This window comes from Salmo salar, chromosome ssa10 (assembly GCF_905237065.1).
Source record: "Salmo salar chromosome ssa10, Ssal_v3.1, whole genome shotgun sequence".
In the NCBI taxonomy this organism is placed as follows: domain Eukaryota; kingdom Metazoa; phylum Chordata; class Actinopteri; order Salmoniformes; family Salmonidae; genus Salmo; species Salmo salar.
Window position 1 is genome coordinate 93,638,418 of NC_059451.1, and position 19,946 is coordinate 93,658,363.

Here is a 19,946-nt window from a genome sequence, read left to right on the forward strand (position 1 = left end):
AAAACAAGGCAAGCAACACTGAAACATGCATGAGAGCATCAGCTGTTTCGGACTACTGTGTTATCATGCTCTCCGCAGCCGATGTGAGTAAGACCTTCAAACAGGTCAACATTCAGATTACCATTTTCAACCTCTCCCTGTCTGTAATACCAACATGTTCCAAGCAGACCAACACAGTCCCTGTGCCCAAGAACACTAAGGTAACCTGCCTAAATGACTACCGACCCGTAGCAATCATGTCTCTAGCCATGAAATGCTTTGAAAGGCTGGTCATTGCTCACATCAACACAATTATCCCTGAAACCTTAGACCCACTCCACTTTGCATACCGCACCAACAGATCAAAAGATGATGCAATCTCTACTGCACTCCACACTGTCCTTTCACACCTGGACAAAAGGAACACCTATGTGAGAATGCTGTTCATTGACTACAGCTCAGCGTTCAACACCACAGTGCCCTCAAAGCTCATCACTAAGCTACGGACCCTGGGACTAAACACCTCACTCTGCAACTGGATCCTGGACTTCCTGATCAGCGACAACGATGAGACAGCCTATAGGGGAGGAGGTCAGAGACCTGACCGTGTGGTGCAAGGACAACAACCCCTCCGCAACGTGATCAAGACAAAGGAGAAGATTGTGAACTACAGGAAAAGGAGGACCAAGCATGCCCCCATTCTCATCGACAGGGCTGTAGTGAAGCAGGTTGAGATCTTCAAGTTCCTTGGTGTCCACATCACCAACAAATGATCATGGTCCAAGCACACCAAGACAGTCATGAAGAGGGCACGACTAAACCTATTCCCCCCTCAGGAGACTGAAAAGATTTGACATGGGTCCTCAGATCCTCAAAAGGTTTTATAGCTACACCATCGAGAGCATCCAGACGGGTTGCATCACTACCTGGTATGGCAACTGCTCGGCCTCTGACCGCAAGGCACTACAGAGGTACTGCGTACAGCCCAGTACATCACCGGGGCCAAGCTTCCTGCCATCCAGGATCTCTGTACCAGGCAGTGTCAGAGGAAGGCCCTAAAAATTGTCAAAGACTCCAGCCACCCTAGTCATACTCTGTTCTATATGCTATTGCATGGCAAGTGGTAAGTCTAGGTCCAAGAGGCTTCTAAACAGCTTCTTCCCCCAATTCATAACACTCCTGAACAGCTAATCAAATGGCTACCCAGACTATTTGCATTGCCCCCCCCCCCCACGCTCCTGCTATGCTCTGTTTACCTGAATTACCTCGACACCAGTGCCCCCGCACATTGACACATTGACTTTGCACCAGTACCCCCTGTATATAGCCCCGCTATTGTTATTTACTGCTGCTCTTTAATTATTGATATTCTTATTGTATTTTCTTAAAACTGCATTGTTGGTTAAGGGCTTGTAAGTAAGCATTTCACTGTAAGGTCTACCTGTTGTATTCGGTGCATTTCATTTGAAGTGTGTGTGTATGTGTGCACGTGTATGTGTGTGTGCATGTGCACTGTTATATTAGCAATGCTGAGCCACATACAGTATGGGTGTGTGTGAATTATTGATGTTGTGTTTCACAGAGAGCTGTAATGCTGGAGTAGCGCACCTGAGGGAGAGATTTATGAGATGGATAAAGTTATGGATGCCTAGTGTAAACACACACACACACACACACACACACACACACACACACACACACACACACACACACACACACACACACACACACACACACACACACACACACACACACACACACACACACATTCATATACACACATATACACACATATACACACACACACACATACATATACACACATATAAACATACATAGTAACACTCTTGCAGTTTACTGTCTGGGGTTAATACATTCACATTACACTCTCAATATATCCAGCCAGGTCACCCATGATACAAGTCAATATTCTATGTCCACCCATGTCTGAGGACGTTGGTAGATGATGTGAAATAGGCCACTATGGGCAACAGTTAGCGCTGCTACCTTTGAGTAGGTTTCGCTTTTGTAGAGTGTTGTGGGCGGTGATGGCGGACGGGCATGAGCAATGTTTCAGGTTTAAATCCATTAGTAGTTTTTCAGATTTTTGTTTTAAGCCTATGTGGTAGAGCGAGAGGTGTTAGAGTGGGGAGAAAATTAGGAGAGATATTTTGTTTTTGAGTATTCATGAACAATCAACTAACCTAATAACTATTTCCTGTGTGTTGCATGAAGTGATTGGGGAGTGGGTGTCCCTGGCCTCAGACACTAAGCTCCTAGACCAGGGCTCTCCAACCCTCTTCCTGGAGAGCTAACTTCCTTTAGGTTTTCACTCCAAACCTAATGAAAGAACAGCTGATTGTAATAAATAGCTGGTTTACAAGATTCATCAGATTCGTTACTACAATTGGAGCTGGAGTGAAAACCTACAGGAGGGTTGCTCTCCAGGAACAGGGTTGGAGTGAACCTACAGGAGGGTAGTTCTCCACGAACAGGGGTTGGAGTGAACCTACAGGAGGGTCGTTATCCACGAACAGGGTTGGAGTGAGCCTACAGGAGGGTAGCTCTCCAGGAACAGGGTTGGAGTGAACCTACAGGAGGGTCGTTATCCACGAACAGGGTTGGAGTGAGCCTACAGGAGGGTAGCTCTCCAGGAACAGGGTTGGAGTGAACCTACAGGAGGGTAGTTCTCCAGGAACAGGGGTTGGAGTGAACCTACAGGAGCGTAGCTCTCCAGGAACATGGTTGGAGTGAACCTACAGGAGGGTTGCACTCCAGGAACATGGTTGGAGTGAACCTACAGGAGGGTTGCACTCCAGGAACATGGTTGGAGTGAACCTACAGGAGGGTAGCTCTCCAGGAACAAGGTTGGAGTGAACCTACAGGAGGGTAGCTTTCCAGGAACAGGGTTGGAGAGCCCTGCTCTAGAGTGAGCCTCAGGCTCCATGCCGCTTAATAGGTGCTATCTTGCTATCTTTCCTGGGCCACACACACGCACACACGCACACGCACACACACACACACACACACACACACACACACACACACACACACACACACACACACACACACACACACACACACACACACACACACACAGACACAGCGCTCCTGGCCCAAGTTGTCCTCCAGGCCAGGTTTAAATTGAATTGGGTCTTAAACCTGATCATGGCACTTTAGATCACCACTGATGCTATTGAGAGGTCTAACCTGCTTATGACGGTCAAACACACACACACGCACACACACACACACACACACACACACACACACACACACACACACACACACACACACACACACACACACACACACACACACACACATATGCTGCAATCTGTGCTTGCTCTCACCCTACCTGCATGGATACATCAAAACCCAATATCCTCCATACTGGGTTTACCTAGGTCTGCCCACGCACGTCACACATACATACACTCACACTCTGTATGTCACCCAATTCCTACAAAAGCTTTTGGAAGCAGTAGGTAGAATATTTGTATTTGGTTTAGGATCATGTGCGTGTTTGCTGGATCAGTGTTCTGTGGTGTTTCACTGTGATCAACCTGCCAGACAGGTTTTTACTGGTCACAGAGGTAGATGTGACAGGTTGTGAGGGAACAGGAGGAGTAAGGGTACATTAGCAAAAAATGCTCCAAAACTATAACTTGCTCTCCACCTTCTTTTAAAAAGTGTTCCAACATGTTTTTAGCACTAATTTCCCTGACTGATCACTTTCTCATGCTCTGGCTTGTCCCTCTGCAAGAGAGATACATTAAAGACACCTTCCTAAAATTAAGTTGCACCCTTTTGCCCTCAGAACAGGCCATTCTTGATACACACGGGAAACTGTTGAGTGTGAAAAACCCAGCAGCGTTGCAGCTCTTAACACAAACTGGTACACCTGGCAACTACTGCCATACCCCGTTCAAAGGCAATTCAATGGCACATACACAATCCATGTCACAATTGTCTCAATACTTAAAAATCTTTTTTAACCTGCCTCTTCTTCTTCATCTACACTAATTGAAGTGGATTTCAGTAAGGGATCATAGATTTCACCTGCATTCACCTGGTCAGTCTTTGTCATGGAAAGAGCAGGTGACCTTAATGTTTTGTACACTCGGTGTATAGTGAGCAATATGTTTGGAACATCAAATCGCAATGAAAAATCGCAGTATTGAATTGCAATACATATACAATCGTGAGAATCGCAATACATATCGTATTGGCACCTAAGTATGGTGATAATATCGGGAGGTCCCTGGCAATTCCCAGCCCTAGAAATATACAGAACTCTCTCTCACAAACACACGCACACTCATTCACCCATCCATTCATTCAGTACACTACAGTAGTAATTATACAAATTGTACACTTTGTCCTGTTTGGCTGGCCGTTTTCCCTTCTCTCTGTCTGTGATTTCCACTAAGCCTAGATGCAGCAGCAGGCCAGATAAGGTAATGTGTGAGATGATGCAAAGGCCTGAGATGAAAGAAGTCTTCCGTCCCCAATCCACCTCTCCTGAAGGTCCTTTATCACAGCTCAATCCCTCCTTACAGACAGAGGTAGAGATGTAGAGAGGGAGAGAGAGAGAGAGAGCGAGAGAGAGAAAGCAATGCATCTGTGTGGAGAGTGAGAGAGACTCAGGCAGTCAGCTCATTGTCATTTCTAGAGCAGTGGCAGAATGTTGTGGAGTGATAAGGCTCACTGTGTAACATATTGGAAATGAATACACTGTTCTACTCCTCCATTTGTAAAACTGACAATGCCTTGTGTTTTAGAACATTTTCCAGACAAATGGACGCATGCACACACACACACACACACACACACACACACACACACACACACACACACACACACACACACACACACACACACACACACACACACACACACAAACACACACACTGGAACACATTAGCTCTGTTAATGGTCTGTGGAATTCACAGGGTAGAGGATTAGTGTGTGAGTAAAATTAAGGGCGCTGTGTGTTTACCAGTGGTTTGTTTGTGAGCGGCTGAGTTAGGATGCGTGCAACATTAATCCGCTCTGTATTAAATTAGTAATTAGTAATTCTCCTAAGGACAAGTAATTGACTCCTTTAGACCTACAGTGGAGCAGTCAGTGGCTTCTCACTCATACACAATTGATTATGAATTGATGGTCATTACATTATTCATGTTCTATAGGCTACTCCGTTAGTGGTGTTGAATACCTTTCTCTGTTAAGTGTGTATGGTACTTGCAATTGTATTTGCATTTATTATGGATCCCCATTAGCTGCTGCCAAGACGGCAAGTATTCTTCCTGGGGTCCAGCAAAAATTAAGGCAGTTTACACAATTAATGACACTGATTGGCTTTTAGCCTGTATGCTTGAAAGTCATGTGCATGCATACATGCACGGATGCACACACTCATACACACTCACACACACACACACGCACACACACACGCACACCCACACACACACACACACACACACACACACACACACACACACACACACACACACACACACACACACACACACACACACACACACACACACACACACACACACACACACAAAAACAAACATCAGTTTGATGTGTGGGGTGTTAAAATGGTCTGGTGATTGAAAAGGAACATAAGAGTGTCCTTGAACAAACAGTCCCCATACAGAGATAGGATTGAGTTAGCTCTCTTTCTCTCCAACCACATAACAGAGGGGACAGTACAGCCTCAACACTACTGACAAATAGACCACTCTGATAATTACACAGTAAAAACAAATTACTTGTCTGTATGTGTGTGTGTGTGTGTGTGTGTGTGTGTGTGTGTGTGTGCTGTGTGTGTGTGTGTGTGTGTGTGTGTGTGTGTGTGTGTGTGTGTGTGTGTGTGTGTGTGTGTGTCAGGGTTGGCCACAGCTCCCTTTCCCCCAACACACAACACACACAGAGAGAAAAGAAAGAGACAGCACATCCTTCAACAACCAATCACAACACGGGGATCCAGTGAAACCATGGCAACCCAGGAGCCTTGAATGTTATTGGCAGGGGTCAGAGAAATGAAAGAGAGAGACGGAAGTCAAGTTTAAAGGAGAAGAAAGAAACTGACCAACTGCCAAAACTGCAACTGTGTTGTTCAGAGATTTGACAGTTAGTGACTTGTTGATAAACCTTAAAAGAGAGAGAAGAGATGTAGAGCGAGAGAGAAAAAGAGCGAGGGGGAGCGAGCGGGAGTTGGCCTTTTGATTAATTCAGTTACAGAGGTTCTTTGTACTGGTCAGTTTGTATGAGTTACAGTGCCTTGCAAAAGTATTCACCCCCCCCTTGGCGTTTTTCCTGTTTTGTTGCTTTACAACCTGTAATTTAAATATAATTTTATTTGGAGTTCATGTAATGGAAATACACAAATAGTCCAAATCGGTGAAGGGAAATGAAATAAAATGAAAAAAACATGTGAAAAGTGGTGGGTGCATATGTATTCACCCCCTTTGCTATGAAGCCCCTAAATAAGATCTGGTGCAACCAATTACCTTCAGAAGTTGCATGCATAATTAGTTAAATAAAGTCGCACCTGTGTGCAATCTAAGTGTCACATGATCTCAGTATATATACACCTGTTCAGAAAGGCCCCAGATTCTGCAACACCACAAAGCAAGGGGCACCATGAAGACCAAGGAGCTCTCCAAACAGGTCAGGGACAAAGTTGTGGAGAAGTACAGATCAGGTTTGGTTTATAAAAAAATATCAGAAACTTTGAACATCCCACGGAGCACCTTTAAATCCTTTATAAAAATGTTTTGGAAAGAACATGGCACCACAACAAATCTGCCAAGAGAGGGCCGCCCACCAAAACGCATGGACCAGGCAAGGAGGGCATTAATCAGAGAGGCAACAAAGAGACCAAAAATAACCCTAAAGGGGCTGCAAAGCTCCACAGCGGAGATTGGAATATCTGTCCATAGGACCACTTTAAGCCATACCCTCCACAGAGCTGGGCTTTATGGAAGACTGGCCATTAAGCCATTGCTTAAAGAAAAAAATAAGCAAACACGTTTGGTGTTCGCCAAAAGGCATGTGGGAGACTCCCCAAACATATGGAAGAAGGTACTCTGGTCAGAAGAGACTAAAAGGAAAGCTTTTTGGCCATCAAGGAAAACGCTATGTCTGGCGCAAACCCAACACCTCTCATCACCCTGAGAACATCATCCCCACAGTGAAGCATGGTGGTGGCAGTATCATGCTGTGGGGATGTTTTCATCGGCAGGGACTGGGAAACTGGTCAGAACTGAAGGAATGATTGATGGCGCTAAATAAAGGGGGAAATTCTTGAGGGAAACCTGTTTCAGTCTTTCAGAGATTTGAGACTGGGACGGAGGTTCACCTTCCAGCAGGACAATGACCGAAGCATACTGCTAAAGTAACACTTGAGTGGTTTAAGGGGAAACATTTAAATGTATTTGAATGGCCTGGTCAAAGCCCAGACCTCAATCCAATTGAGAATCTGTGGTATGACACAAAGGTTGCTGTACACCAGTGGAACCCATCCAACTTGTAGGAGCTGGAGCAGTTTTGCCTTGAAGAATGGGCAAAAAACCCAGTGGCTAGATTTGCCAAGCTTATAAAGACATACCCCAAGAGACTTGCAGCTGTAATTGCTGCGAAAGGGTGGCTCTACAAAATATTGACTTTGGGGGGTGAATAGTTATGTTTTCTCAAGTTTTCTTTTCTCGTTTGTTTCACAATAAAACATATTTTGCATCTTCAAAGTGGTAGGCATGTTGTGTAAATTAAATGATATAAACCCCCCCCCAAAAAAATCATTTTAATTCTAGGTTGTAAGGCAACAAAATAGGAAAAATGCCAAGGGGGGTGAATACTTTAGCAAGCCACTGTATGCTGTCTATGTTCACTGTGTGTGTGTGTGTGTGTGTGTGTGTGTGTGTGTGTGTGTGTGTGTGTGTGTGTGTGTGTGTGTGTGTGTGTGTGTGTGTGTGTGTGTGTGTGTGTGTGTGTGTGTGTGTGTGTGTGTGTGTGTGTGTGTGTGTGAGAGAGAGAGAGAGAGAGAGAGAAAATGAGGAGGTGAGTCACCATCCATCCTACTCAGAGAGGGGGGGAGATTGGGGTGAGGAGGTGAAGGATTGATGGTGAGTGTTCCTGTTTTTCACTGAGATACTGAAGCAAATAGAAATATCTTTACACTTTCGTACTGCAGGCTCCCATATACTGAAGTCTATTGCAGTGCTTCTACAGACTTTTCTTTGACTTTCTCATCACCTGGAATATTGTTGGATGCATGCATCACTTTTGAAATGTCTTGGATCTGCCTTGTTCTGTGTTTGCAGATATTTCTGTCTATCACATATTCAGCAAACCAGCTGTAGCAAATCATAAATATGAGAACAAGCACACACACATGCACACATATACACACACACACACGCACGCACGCACGCACACACACACACACACACACACACACACACACACACACACACACACACACACACACACACACACACACACACACACACACACACACACACACACACACACACACACACTACCACCAGCACCAGTCAAAATGTGTGCAACTTCCAAAGCTGCCTCTGACAGGAGAGTTTACTTTTGCCCACTACAGCATGGTGGTGTGTTTGTGGGGTGGGGGGGGTTAGGGTTTGCGGGGGGGGGTGATAGATAGGATATTTGTGAGAAGGATAAGTGTCTTTACACTCAAAGGCTTACACTCAGATTACGGTATTGATATTCATGCAGTAATCCAATATGTTTCACTTCACTTCTATTGTTTCCAATTGTACAGGCACTGCTCCACAAATTGTGTGTGTGTGTGTGTGTGTGTGTGTGTGTGTGTGTGTGTGTGTGTGTGTGTGTGTGTGTGTGTGTGTGTGTGTGTGCATGCGTGCGTTTGTGCTCTCGTATGTGTGTGCATGTGTGCATGTGCAAGTGCATGTGGAGTGTGTGTGTGTATCTCTCCCATTGATCTGCTGTGAAGTGTTTGTTATGTTGTATTGCTGTGACCCGGGACAAAGGACAGCGCTCATGAAAACACACACAAAGCACATGCTGCTGTTGTCACACGTTGATTCAACAGGATTACAGGCTTTGAAAAACACGATGCTCATCTTCAGTCACATCACATTTCTTTGCTGTTATGAAAGAACAATAGCATCGGTCTGTTTTCAATAACTGAATATTAGTCTGTGTATGTACTGTATATCTAAAGAAAAGTCCACCTTTGAAATTTGGTTCTCATTTTCCATATCCTATAAGAAAGGAATAGAGATATAGATTTCAATATTCCAGTTGAATAATGCTGTCACGATCGCTGTCTTCAAACTCCCTATCGTAAATAAGCCAAGGCGCAGCGTGCATGGAATTCCACATCCTCTAATGAAGTGAAACCAAAAAACAATACAGAAGGAAACGAACGTGACGTTCTGGGCTGCTCACCGGCAGCTACACAAAAACAAGATCCCAAAATCACAGGTGGGAAAAGGGCTGCCTAAGTATGATCCCCAATCAGAGACAATGATAGACAGCTGCCTCTGATTGGGGACCATACCCGGCCAAACAAAGAAATAAGAAAACTAGATTGCCCACCAAAATCACACCATGACCTGACCAAATAGAGAAATAGAAAGGCTCTCTATGGTCAGGGGCGTGACAGCCCCCCCCAAAGGTGCAGACTCCGGCCGCAAAACCTGACTCAATGGGGAGGGTCCGGTTGGGCATCTAGCCTCGGTGGGGCTCGGTTCGGGATGTAGACCCCGCTCTGCTCGCTGATCCCTCCGCTTCCGTGGAACCGGGCCGAGGATCGTCGCCAGAGGCTCCGGACCGTGGATCGTCGCCGGAGGAACCGGACCGTGGATCGTCGCCGAGGCTCTGGACTGCCGACCATTGCTGGAGGCTTTGGACTGCCGACCGTCGCTGGAGACTCTGGACCGCAGACCATCGCTGGAGACTCTGGACCGCAGACCGTCGCTGGAGACTCCGGACCATCGCTGGAGGCTTCGTGCCATGGATCATCACTGGAGGCTCCAGGCCATGGATCATCACTGGAGGCCTCGGGCCATGGATCATCACTGGAGGCTTCAGGCCATGGATCATCACTGGAGGCTTCGTGCCATGGATCATCACTGGAGGCTTCGGGCCATGGATCATCACTGGAGGCTTCGGGCCATGGATCATCTCTGGAGGCTTCGTGCCATGGATCATCACTGGAGGCTTCGTGCCATGGATCATCACTGGAGGCTTCATGCCATGGATAATCACTGGAGGCTTCGTGCCATGGATCATCACTGGAGGCTTCGTGCCATGGATCATCACTGGAGGCTTCGTGCCATGGATCATCATTGCAGGCTTAGGGCCATGGATCATCACTGGAGGCTTCGGGCCATGGATCATCACTGGAGGCTTCGTGCCATGGATCATCACTGCAGGCTTCGTGCCATGGATCATCACTGGAGGCTTCGTGCGTGGAGACGGTACAGGATATACTGGACCGTGGAGACGCACCGGAGGTCTGGAGTGCAGAGCTGGCACAACCCGTTCTGGCTGGATGCTCACCCTAGCCCGGCAACTGCGGGGCGCTGGCACAGGACGCACTGGGCTGTGAAGGCGCACCGGAGACACAGTGTGCAGAGCCAACGCAGGATATCCTGGGCCGAAGAGACGCACTGGAGACCAGTAGCACTGAGCCGGCACAATCCGTCCTGGCTGAATGCCCACTCTAGCATGGCAAATGCGGGGAGCTGGCACAGAGCGCACTGGGCTGTGGATGCGTACTGGAGACACAGTACATGTAACTGCAAAGCATGGTGCCTATACGGTCACACGCTCCCTACAGCGAGTACGGGGAGTTGGCTCTGGTCTGAAACCTTGCTCCGCCAAACACACCGTGTGGCCCCCCCCCTAAATAATTTGGGGGCTGCCTCTCGTGCTTGCGTCTTGGTTGATTCTTCCGGTCCAGCTCGTCTTCCCCGTAGGATCTTCTGTCACGATCACTGTCTTCAAACTCCCTATCATAAATAAGCCAAGGCGCAGCGTACATGGAATTCCACATCCCTTTAATGAAGTGAAACCAAAAAACAATACAGAAGGAAACGAAACGTGACGTTCTGGGCTGCTCACCCGGCAGCTACACAAAAACAAGATCCCACAATCACAGGTGGGAAAGGGCTGCCTAAGTATGATCCCCAATCAGAGACAACGATAGACAGCTGCCTCTGATTGGGGACCATACCCGGCCAAACTAAGAAAGAAGAAAACTAGATTGCCCACCCAAATCACACCCCTGACCTGACCAAATAGAGAAATAGAAAGGCTCTCTATGGTCAGGGGCGTGACAAATGCAGGTATTTCTATTCCTTTTATATGACAATATACTGTACTCTGAATCTGGAAAACTACTGAAAGTCTTTACTTGGGAAACATGCTATAATAAATCAACCATAAAACGAACTCAGAGAGAGAGAGAGAGAGAGAGAGAGAGTGAGAGTATAATCTAGGGCTGACTGGATGAGTAGTCTGGATTTAAGTCAATTAGCTTCAGACAAAGAGGAGGGAGAGAGAGAGAGGGACTGATAACAGTTATGACAAGGCATCTTCATAGCTCATTTGGCAACAAGGCAACATGCAGGCACAGTCTGAATGCATGACAGACTCCACTGCTACTGATAAGAGAGGAGCTGTCTCGTATTAGCACTACGGATGTTTTCACAGCAAGCCTTTGTTTGGGCTCTTGTGTTTGCAGACTAATGCATAATCACAAATCAACCCTTAACCCATATAATAGACAAAGACACTTCAGTAGATATGACATTATATGATGATAGCACTACCTCTACCATTTTGCTGACACCTATCCAATCCTTTCAGATCTTCACAAGGGCCTAGAGCAGAGCTATTCAAATACCTGCTTTTCTTCTCTATCTGGCACTTAATGATCATTGATCATAATTATGATTGATTGGCCAGAGAGTTCAGTGGCCTGGTGCCCCAAATCTGAATAAGTCCCTGATTGGAGGGAGAAAATCAAAATGTGTTTTGACCCTCCAGAATCATGATTGGATATACCTGGCCTACAACATGTTAATCCCCACATGATTCCCCACCTCAGACAGAGCTAATGGTCTCTCAAAGGTAACATATCTTTCACCAACACGCAATAGAAAGAAAAGTGGAGAAGATTTTCCTTTCAACAGAACACATAAGAAGCTGCTGTATTGCAGGACAAACACCCATCACAGAAGCATTCAGATGTGAGGAGGCGAAAAGGAGAGTCTCTGACTCTGGTGTAAAATGTTCTTATTCACCCTGCAGAGAAAACGACAGAAAACATCCACTTGACCCTGTAATACATGCGGCACATCTGCTCCCACCAGCACACCTGTAGACAGTCCTCTCACACACACTGAGGAGCAGATGGGATAGAAAAACAGTCAGTAACACTCTCTAGGAACCAGCTGTCTGAAATGCGTTATGAATGTATCATATGTAGTAGATTTAAGCATTTATAGAGACAAGTGGAAGAGTAGGAAGGGAAGAGGATGAGGAGTGAGGTGATAAAAAAGAGGACAAGGAAGAGGAGGCAGTATATCTGTACCCTTTGCCTACTGAGGCCAGTCCAATTGATGCCTGTAGGATTTAAACACAGCCTTTATGGTCCCCTCCAAGCCTGGCAGCAGAATGTCTGTAATTATTGAATGGCTTAATTCTTACCCCTTTTCTACTGAAATAGACAGATAAACGTCTCATTTGGAGCAACATGAACATTTTCAATGCTTCCATTCCTGTCTTCCTGTTCCGTCTGGGCCCTGAGTGACATTTGGTTTTCTGAGCTGAGCTGAGGAAACAGAAGCAGTCTGTGTGTCTGCTGAATGGAGGAGACGGTGACTGAGTGTATCTGAAGCGGCAGCTGAGAGGTCCAAGTGATGTTGCACTAGTCACCACAGAACACAAACACTCATTTCTGATGGTTGACCTTTCAACTGTGTGACATCATGGTGATTCAGAAGCTTAATCAGTGCAGGACACGACAGGATGAAACACACACATTGTGAATGTACTGTGGAAGCTTATTGCTGGTGATTACATAAATGATTCATTTTCATTGTGAAATTTTGACAGCGTAGTTAAATATCGGTTACACTGTAGGCTCCTTCTCCCACACAGGGGATGTGCAGGTAACTGCCAAAATAAAGGAAACACGTGAGTTAATGAAGGCTACAAAGTATATTGAAAGCAGGTGCTTCCACACAAATGTGGTTTTCTGAGTTAATTAAGGAATTAACATCCCATCATGCTAAAGGTCATGTATAGAAATGCCCAGTTGAACATTATTTTGTCTACCATGGCTAGAAGAAGAGATCTCAGTGACTTTGAAAGAGGGGTTTCTACGGAGCAGGGTTCCTTAACTGGTTTTATTTTCTGAAGAAATACACAATAATACAGAATAATAGAAAGACACGTGATCGTATACAAATGTAAGCAAAGTTTGAAATTATTATGTTTTAGTTCAATATTATATCTATTTGGGCTTCTTGCAGTCTACAAATTATTTGTAATAATGTTCATTCCCTCCGACCATCCGCTCAAGACAAAATGGCCCGCTGCTGAATCTAGTTGATGATCTCAGGCATAGGAGGTTTAAAGTGTGTGTGTGTGTGTGCTGTGTGTGTGTGTGTGCGTGTGTGTGCGTGTGTGTGCGTGTGTGTGTGTGCGTGTGTGTGTGTGTGTGTGTGTGTGTGTGTGTGTGTGTGTGTTTGGAGATCTCAACCCAGTTGAACACTTATGGGAGACTCTGGAGGAGCTCCTGAGACAATGTTTTCCACCACCATCAGCAAAACACCAAATTATGGAATTTCTCATGGAAGAATGGAGTCACATCCCTCCAACAGAGTTCCAGACACTTGTAGAATCTATGCAAGGTGTTGAAGCTGTTCTTGTTCGTGGTGGCCCAACACCCTATTGAGGCACTTTATGTTGGTGTTTCCTTTATTTTGGCAGTTATCTGTAGTACGATCCACTTATTGATAAAAGGAACGATTCATTTTGATTCAGAAATTAGTTTAACAATATGCAAACTCCTTCAATGATGTACTATATATTTCACTGTACCGCGACATTTGGATAGTATTGCCTCGTTAAGGCTACCACTTGGGCTGCATCTCAATGATCTAAAGTAGCTTTCTCTCCTTGTCTCCTTCATTTGCACTGTTGTGACACTACAGGACAAGAGGAAAGCAATTGGTGGAAGAATACCAATACTTTTCATTCACCTGTAAAGTCCCCTCACATCAGGAAAATAGTAGAAAAATATATAAGGAGAAGAAGCCATGTCAGATTATTGGGATGCGCCCAAGCTTTGTTACTTAACCCCAAATTGCCCCTCTAGCAGCTGTAGATCTGAAAGGATTGTATGTGTGTGAGCACAGTGAGCATATAGTGACAATACCACCTAGGGCAAGGTGGCTGCTACCATATTGCTTGTACGTATTATTTTTACATCTACAGGAGTGCCTATGGGGAAGGGGCTGGAGGCTGATTTGGCATTCAGCATGTGTGTGTGTGTCTATCTAACCCCCTCGGCAATGTGAAGCAGCAGAGATCAGAAGGCCCTCTCATAGAGCTCCAGTGTGGGAGGGAGGATAATGCAGCATTGTATACAGCCTCACTTATAGACTCATTCACTGACAGGGACCAGTGGAAACGCAATGCATAGGAATAACAGAGGAAGAGTAGGGGTAGAGCATATCTTATCATAGCTAACATAGAAATAGCATGGACCTCTAAATTATTATTCCATCTTACCCCCTACCCCCCTTAGCACTGATGTACTGTACATCTGAAATGATTGGATAGGTGCAAGCAATATGGCAAAGAATTCCACAAGTCTATCAGGGAGGCAAGGTGAAGCAATTGCCATATTGCTAAAGTTTATCTGATCCTTTTCCGATCTACAGTTGTGACTAGGAGGGTAGGGGTAGGGCTCCATTTAGAATTATGAATGCATTCTGTTCAGTGTCTGTGGACTGACATGCTAACAGGCTTACAAGCTAATATGTCCACACTGTCATCAAGAGGGACAGGGAAAATAATGGCACGTTGAAGTGTCTCCGAGTAGAGAAATACAAACCAAAGGTTTTATTTTTTGTAGCCTCCTTATAGACTCCCCATAAAAATAGTGTTGCTCGAAATAATACCCAAAATAAGGAAAAGAAAAAACAATTTCATTGTTTCAATTAAGTCCATAGAGAAACAAACCCAGTGTCCAGACATTCATTTAATTTCAGCCCAGCTCCTTTTTTCTTCCAAAAGCAGATTGGTCAGCAAACCCCAGTCTCTCTGCACCACGTCTGTAACTGTGAGGGATTACCATTAGAACGAGCCCTTACAGAGAGCAGACAGAGAACCTCTGTAATGCATCACTACATTAACCCTAAACACTACACATGCCATTAAGAAGCATGTCACAACCCAAGACAAAAATAAAAAAGAACAATACCTTATGCAACCTAAATCTGCATGAAGAAACCACACCAAATCTCTGTTCATAATAGCCTGTCCTTCATCTTAGCCAAGGGGACCTGGGTTAAATCAAATACAATCGTACTAAACGGGTTTAGATTCAGTAACATAAAGAGCTGTTTTTAGATAGATGTGTAGCTTTGCTCCAGTAAACAAAGGGTTAAACCTTAGCTGCAGAAATTCACTGCAGTCTAAAAGCATTTGGCTGATAGCTACTGAACAGCAAAATCTATGCTCTTCTCTCTACATCTCTCCCTCGACAAATGACTCTCTGTCTTTCTGTCTAGATTTTGCTTGGATGTGGCTGTTGATTTTGTTAATCTTCCGGAGTCCTTTATTGTATTTGTAACGTTTGGCACAGTCCAAACTGGCGCTTTATAAGATGAACCTGCGAAGCCTGATCTGATGTTAGGGCTTGTTGTTTTATAAACTGCTGTGGGTATAAAGTGGTTTTACTACATTCTAAATGGTCTAAATAACAAAAAGAACAGTTTTCCTCAAGACAGCTCCTCCCTTAATCAATCAAACATACCATCATCGGGACCTCAACATCTCTCGCTTTTAAATAGAACTTACAAGTTATTAGAAAATAGTTTAAATTTTACTTTCTTCTTTGATACATAATCCCATCACTGTCCCCATATTAGATTAAGTTATATAGATGTATATTTTTTACATTTCTATATTTATGTATAAGCATGTACAAGATAGATAAAACTGTCTCCATTTTGCACTCTGTACAAAAGAAAGTTACCGTCTTCTTTGTGCATTCTATTGCATGGACTGGTGAGCAGAGAGGAGAGGAAGAGAGGAGGGAGTAGAGTCAGATCCATAAAGAAATCCACCCAGTTAGATCCACCCAGTTAGATCCACCCAGTTAGATCCACACAGTTAGATCCACACAGTTAGATCCACACAGTTAGATCCACAGTAAGGCCAGCATGAGTCCCTTAGATCTGGGTCTCCTGGACCTTCTCCTTGGTGTGAGTGGTCTTAATGACGTACGGCTCTGCGATGGTGCTGATGAGGCTGTGGTGGTGCTGCTGATGATGCTGGCGGCTGGAGGAACGGTGCAGGGAGTTTCCCAGGTTGTTATGGGTCCAGTGAGCCCCGTAGGGCAGCTCTGTCCCTGTCCCTGTCCCTGTCTCTGTCTCTGTCTCTGTCTCTGTCTCGGTCTCTGTCTCTGTCTCTGTCTCTGTCTCTGTGGGAGGACGATGAGGATGATGAGATGTATCTTGTTTTTAAGATGGTGGGCAGAGCCAGCCCCGTCTCCTCAGACTCACTAGAACCTGACCTGGCTGGTGGAACCTCGGGAACCTCCTCGTCCATTTGGATGATCTCGATGGTCCGCGCCACTGCCACTGTGCTCCGCTGCTGATGCCGCTTACGCAGCTTGTAGAAGGCGATCAACATGGCAGCAGCAAGGAGCGTCACGGCAACGAAGCAGCCAATGATGATCTTGGTTGTCTTCACGACCTCGTCCAGGCTGGCAGAGGGGTGGGTGGGGCCACGGGCTGTGGGGAGAGATACCTGGCGGGGGGTCTGGGTACTCTGGAGCAGCATGGTGGGCGTGGAGATGAAGACGGGCTGGAACACTGAGGGCGAGGCTGGGACTGTGGGTTTGGGTTTGGGGGTCTCTTCTACGGTGGGCTCCAGCACCTCCACAGTCACTGTAGTGAAATAGGACAGGTTGGAGGTGTTGAGCTCAGCATTGCTGACATTCAGGTAGGCTGAGGCGTTGGAGTTACCTGCCATGTTAGTCACCATGCAAGTATAGACACCCTTGTCCGACGGCAAAACGTTGGAGAAGTTGAGCGTTCCATCATTGAGGACAGAGATCCGAGGGTGAGATGAGCCGTGGGTCAGAACGGTCCCGTTAGGGAAGCAGCCATCGGACCGACGACATGGCGGCCGTAAGACACTTGAGCTCAGCCACTCTCTCTGCAGAGATGTTGAGGTCCCTGGGAGCATCCAGGATGAAGGGAGCAGAGCACTGGAATGTGGTCTGGTCCACCTCCACCAGGTATCGTCCCCTCATGTGGGCAGGGGGAGTGGCAGCGGCCGCAGCAGGTGGAGTTAGTGGGGATGTACTCCTGAGCCACCAGGACAGCCAGACCACGTCACAGTCACACCTCCAGGGGTTGTGGTGGAGATGGAGCTCCACCAGGTACTGCAGCGGGGCAAAGAGGTCGTGGGGGAGAGATGACAGGTTATTATGGGCTAGATTTAGCTCCACCAGCGCCCGTGATGTCATCGAAGGCGTTCCTCTCGATCACGGTGATCCCAGAGTTCATGATCCAGAGTTTCTGTAGCGAGCGCAGGCCGCGGAAAGAGCCGGGCTTCATCTCAGGGAAAGTGTTCTCAGACATCTCCAGCTCCTCCAGGCCAGTCAGGGGAGACAGGACAGGCATCTCCCTGAGGTTACACATCCCTAGGTTCAGGTACTTGAGGTTCTGCAGGCCCTCAAAGGCCCCGTCAGAGATGTACTCTAGCCTCCTGAGCTCCCCCTAGGTCCAGCCTCATCAGAGAGGGCACCCTGTTGAAGGCATAGGAGGGGATGCTTTCGATGGGGTTGTTCCTCAGCCACAGCTCCCTCAGCTTGGACAGGTACTCAAAAGCCCCGCTGGGGATCCCTGTCAGTCTGTTGTCAAACAGCTCCAGGGTGTTGAGGCTGGTCAGGCCATTGAAGGCCCCCACCTCGATCTGCCTGATGGCGTTCCTGCCCAGCTGCAGCACCTCCAGATGGTGTAGGTGTCTGAAGGTGTCAGCCTGGATGGTCTCGATGCTGTTCTCCATCAGGTTGAGGTATCTGGTGTTGGTGGGGATCCCGGGGGGCACCCTGACCAGGCCACGGCGTGTACACACCACCTTACCGATCTGGTTGGTGCAGGAGCACACCACCGGACAGTTCTGGGTGTTGGGGGGAGGACCCAGGCCGGCAGGCTGGCACACACTGAGAGCTGGCACCATGGTGAGGGCTAGCAGGGCGAGCAGGGCTGCGTTCCAGGTGGGCTGCAGAGAAACCCGGCCCACAGTACTCATGTTGCGGAGGGCTCATTATTCAGCATGTTGGGGGGAGACGGACACTAAAGGAGGACGCACCACCCTCCTACCCTGGCTGGAGCAAGGACAGGATTCGCCACGCCATCGACGGGACTGGGAGACGCTACGCAGAGATAGACACAGAGAGAAAGAGAAAAAAGAAAAAGAGAAACGGAGGGAGGAAGAAAGAAAGAGAGATGGAGAGTGATAGGGGGCGAGAGGAAGAGAGAGTGAAAGAGGGAGAGAGGGGAAGAGAGGGAGGCAGAGAGAGATTATGTGAAGGCAGAGCAGCAGCAAAGGAAATGTTTTGCAGTGATCACCTACCTCATTAGTTGTCAAACGGTCCCTTTCTTCTTCCTTTCTGAATATCACAAAAAACAATCACGAACCAGAGTCATGTATATTTCCCTTTCCATTGAAAAACAGAAATGTGGAAAGCGTATTTATATTCAGCTCTTCTCCTTCATCTGGAAAGTGGTGGTAATGTCCCTGTGTTAACTAATGGAACAAAATGTCTCCTGTTTGCCGGTGGTGAGAGTGGAGCAGAGCAGTGTGTAGAGACTAGAGGCTCGGTGGGAAAGGACAGGCCGTGTGGGTTAAGCTAAGCAGGTGACTGGCGTCCCCGGCCCCCTCCTCTCCCCTCTCCCTGCCTGCAGCCGCAGACACACGGCCCCTCTGTGGACGAATCACACTGCTCCATCAAGCAGTAAAAGCCAGACACACCGAGCAGAAAGGAAAAAATGACAATAAATTTTTTTTTAATCCACCGGTCTGGCAGGTCCTCGTGAGTGTGTGTGTGTTTCTGTGTTTCTGTGTGTATGTCGGCTGAGAGCCCTCCGTCTCGGTGACTTTGCCGAAGGCTAGCTGGTGTCTGATTAGCCCCGCTCTGACGGATGGAGAAAGAGAGAGAGAAAAAAGCTAAAGGACTCCTGACGCAGTCATCCCACTCTCCTCTCTTTTTCTCTCTTCTCTTCTGGTCCTCTCCCTGCGATGGTTTGCCTGGCCGTGGCTATAGCAGCTGCAGCCTGCCGCGTGCAGCACAGTTAGCAGTATTCTTCCTGAGGGGGTGGGGGGGAGGTGGAGAGATGGGGTGCTGGTTAGAAAGAGGGGAGGAGGAGGAGAGGGAGCGTAGTGCTGCCAGAGCTACGCTTTAGAGAAAGAGAGAGAAGCAGAGAGGGAGAGGAAAAGCAGTTGAAGGAGAGAGAGTGCTTTTGTCCTCTCAGTATCAGTGAGGGAAAATAGAGAGAGAAGTGTGTGTGTGGAGAGAGAGAGAGAGAGAGAGAGAGAGAGAGAGAGAGAGAGAGAGAGAGAGAGAGAGAGAGAGAGAAAGAGGGGTAGACTCCTGCTGTGTCGATGCGATGGTGGCTGTGCAGGGTATCTGTAAC

At 46.9% G+C, this 19,946-nt stretch overlaps 1 pseudogene; it reads right to left on the reverse strand.

Moving 5' to 3' along the window:
• Positions 1 to 15,901: 15,901 nt before the first annotated feature.
• Positions 15,902 to 19,178, reverse strand: LOC106561210 (leucine-rich repeat-containing protein 4-like; annotated as a pseudogene).
• Positions 19,179 to 19,946: the final 768 nt, after the last annotated feature.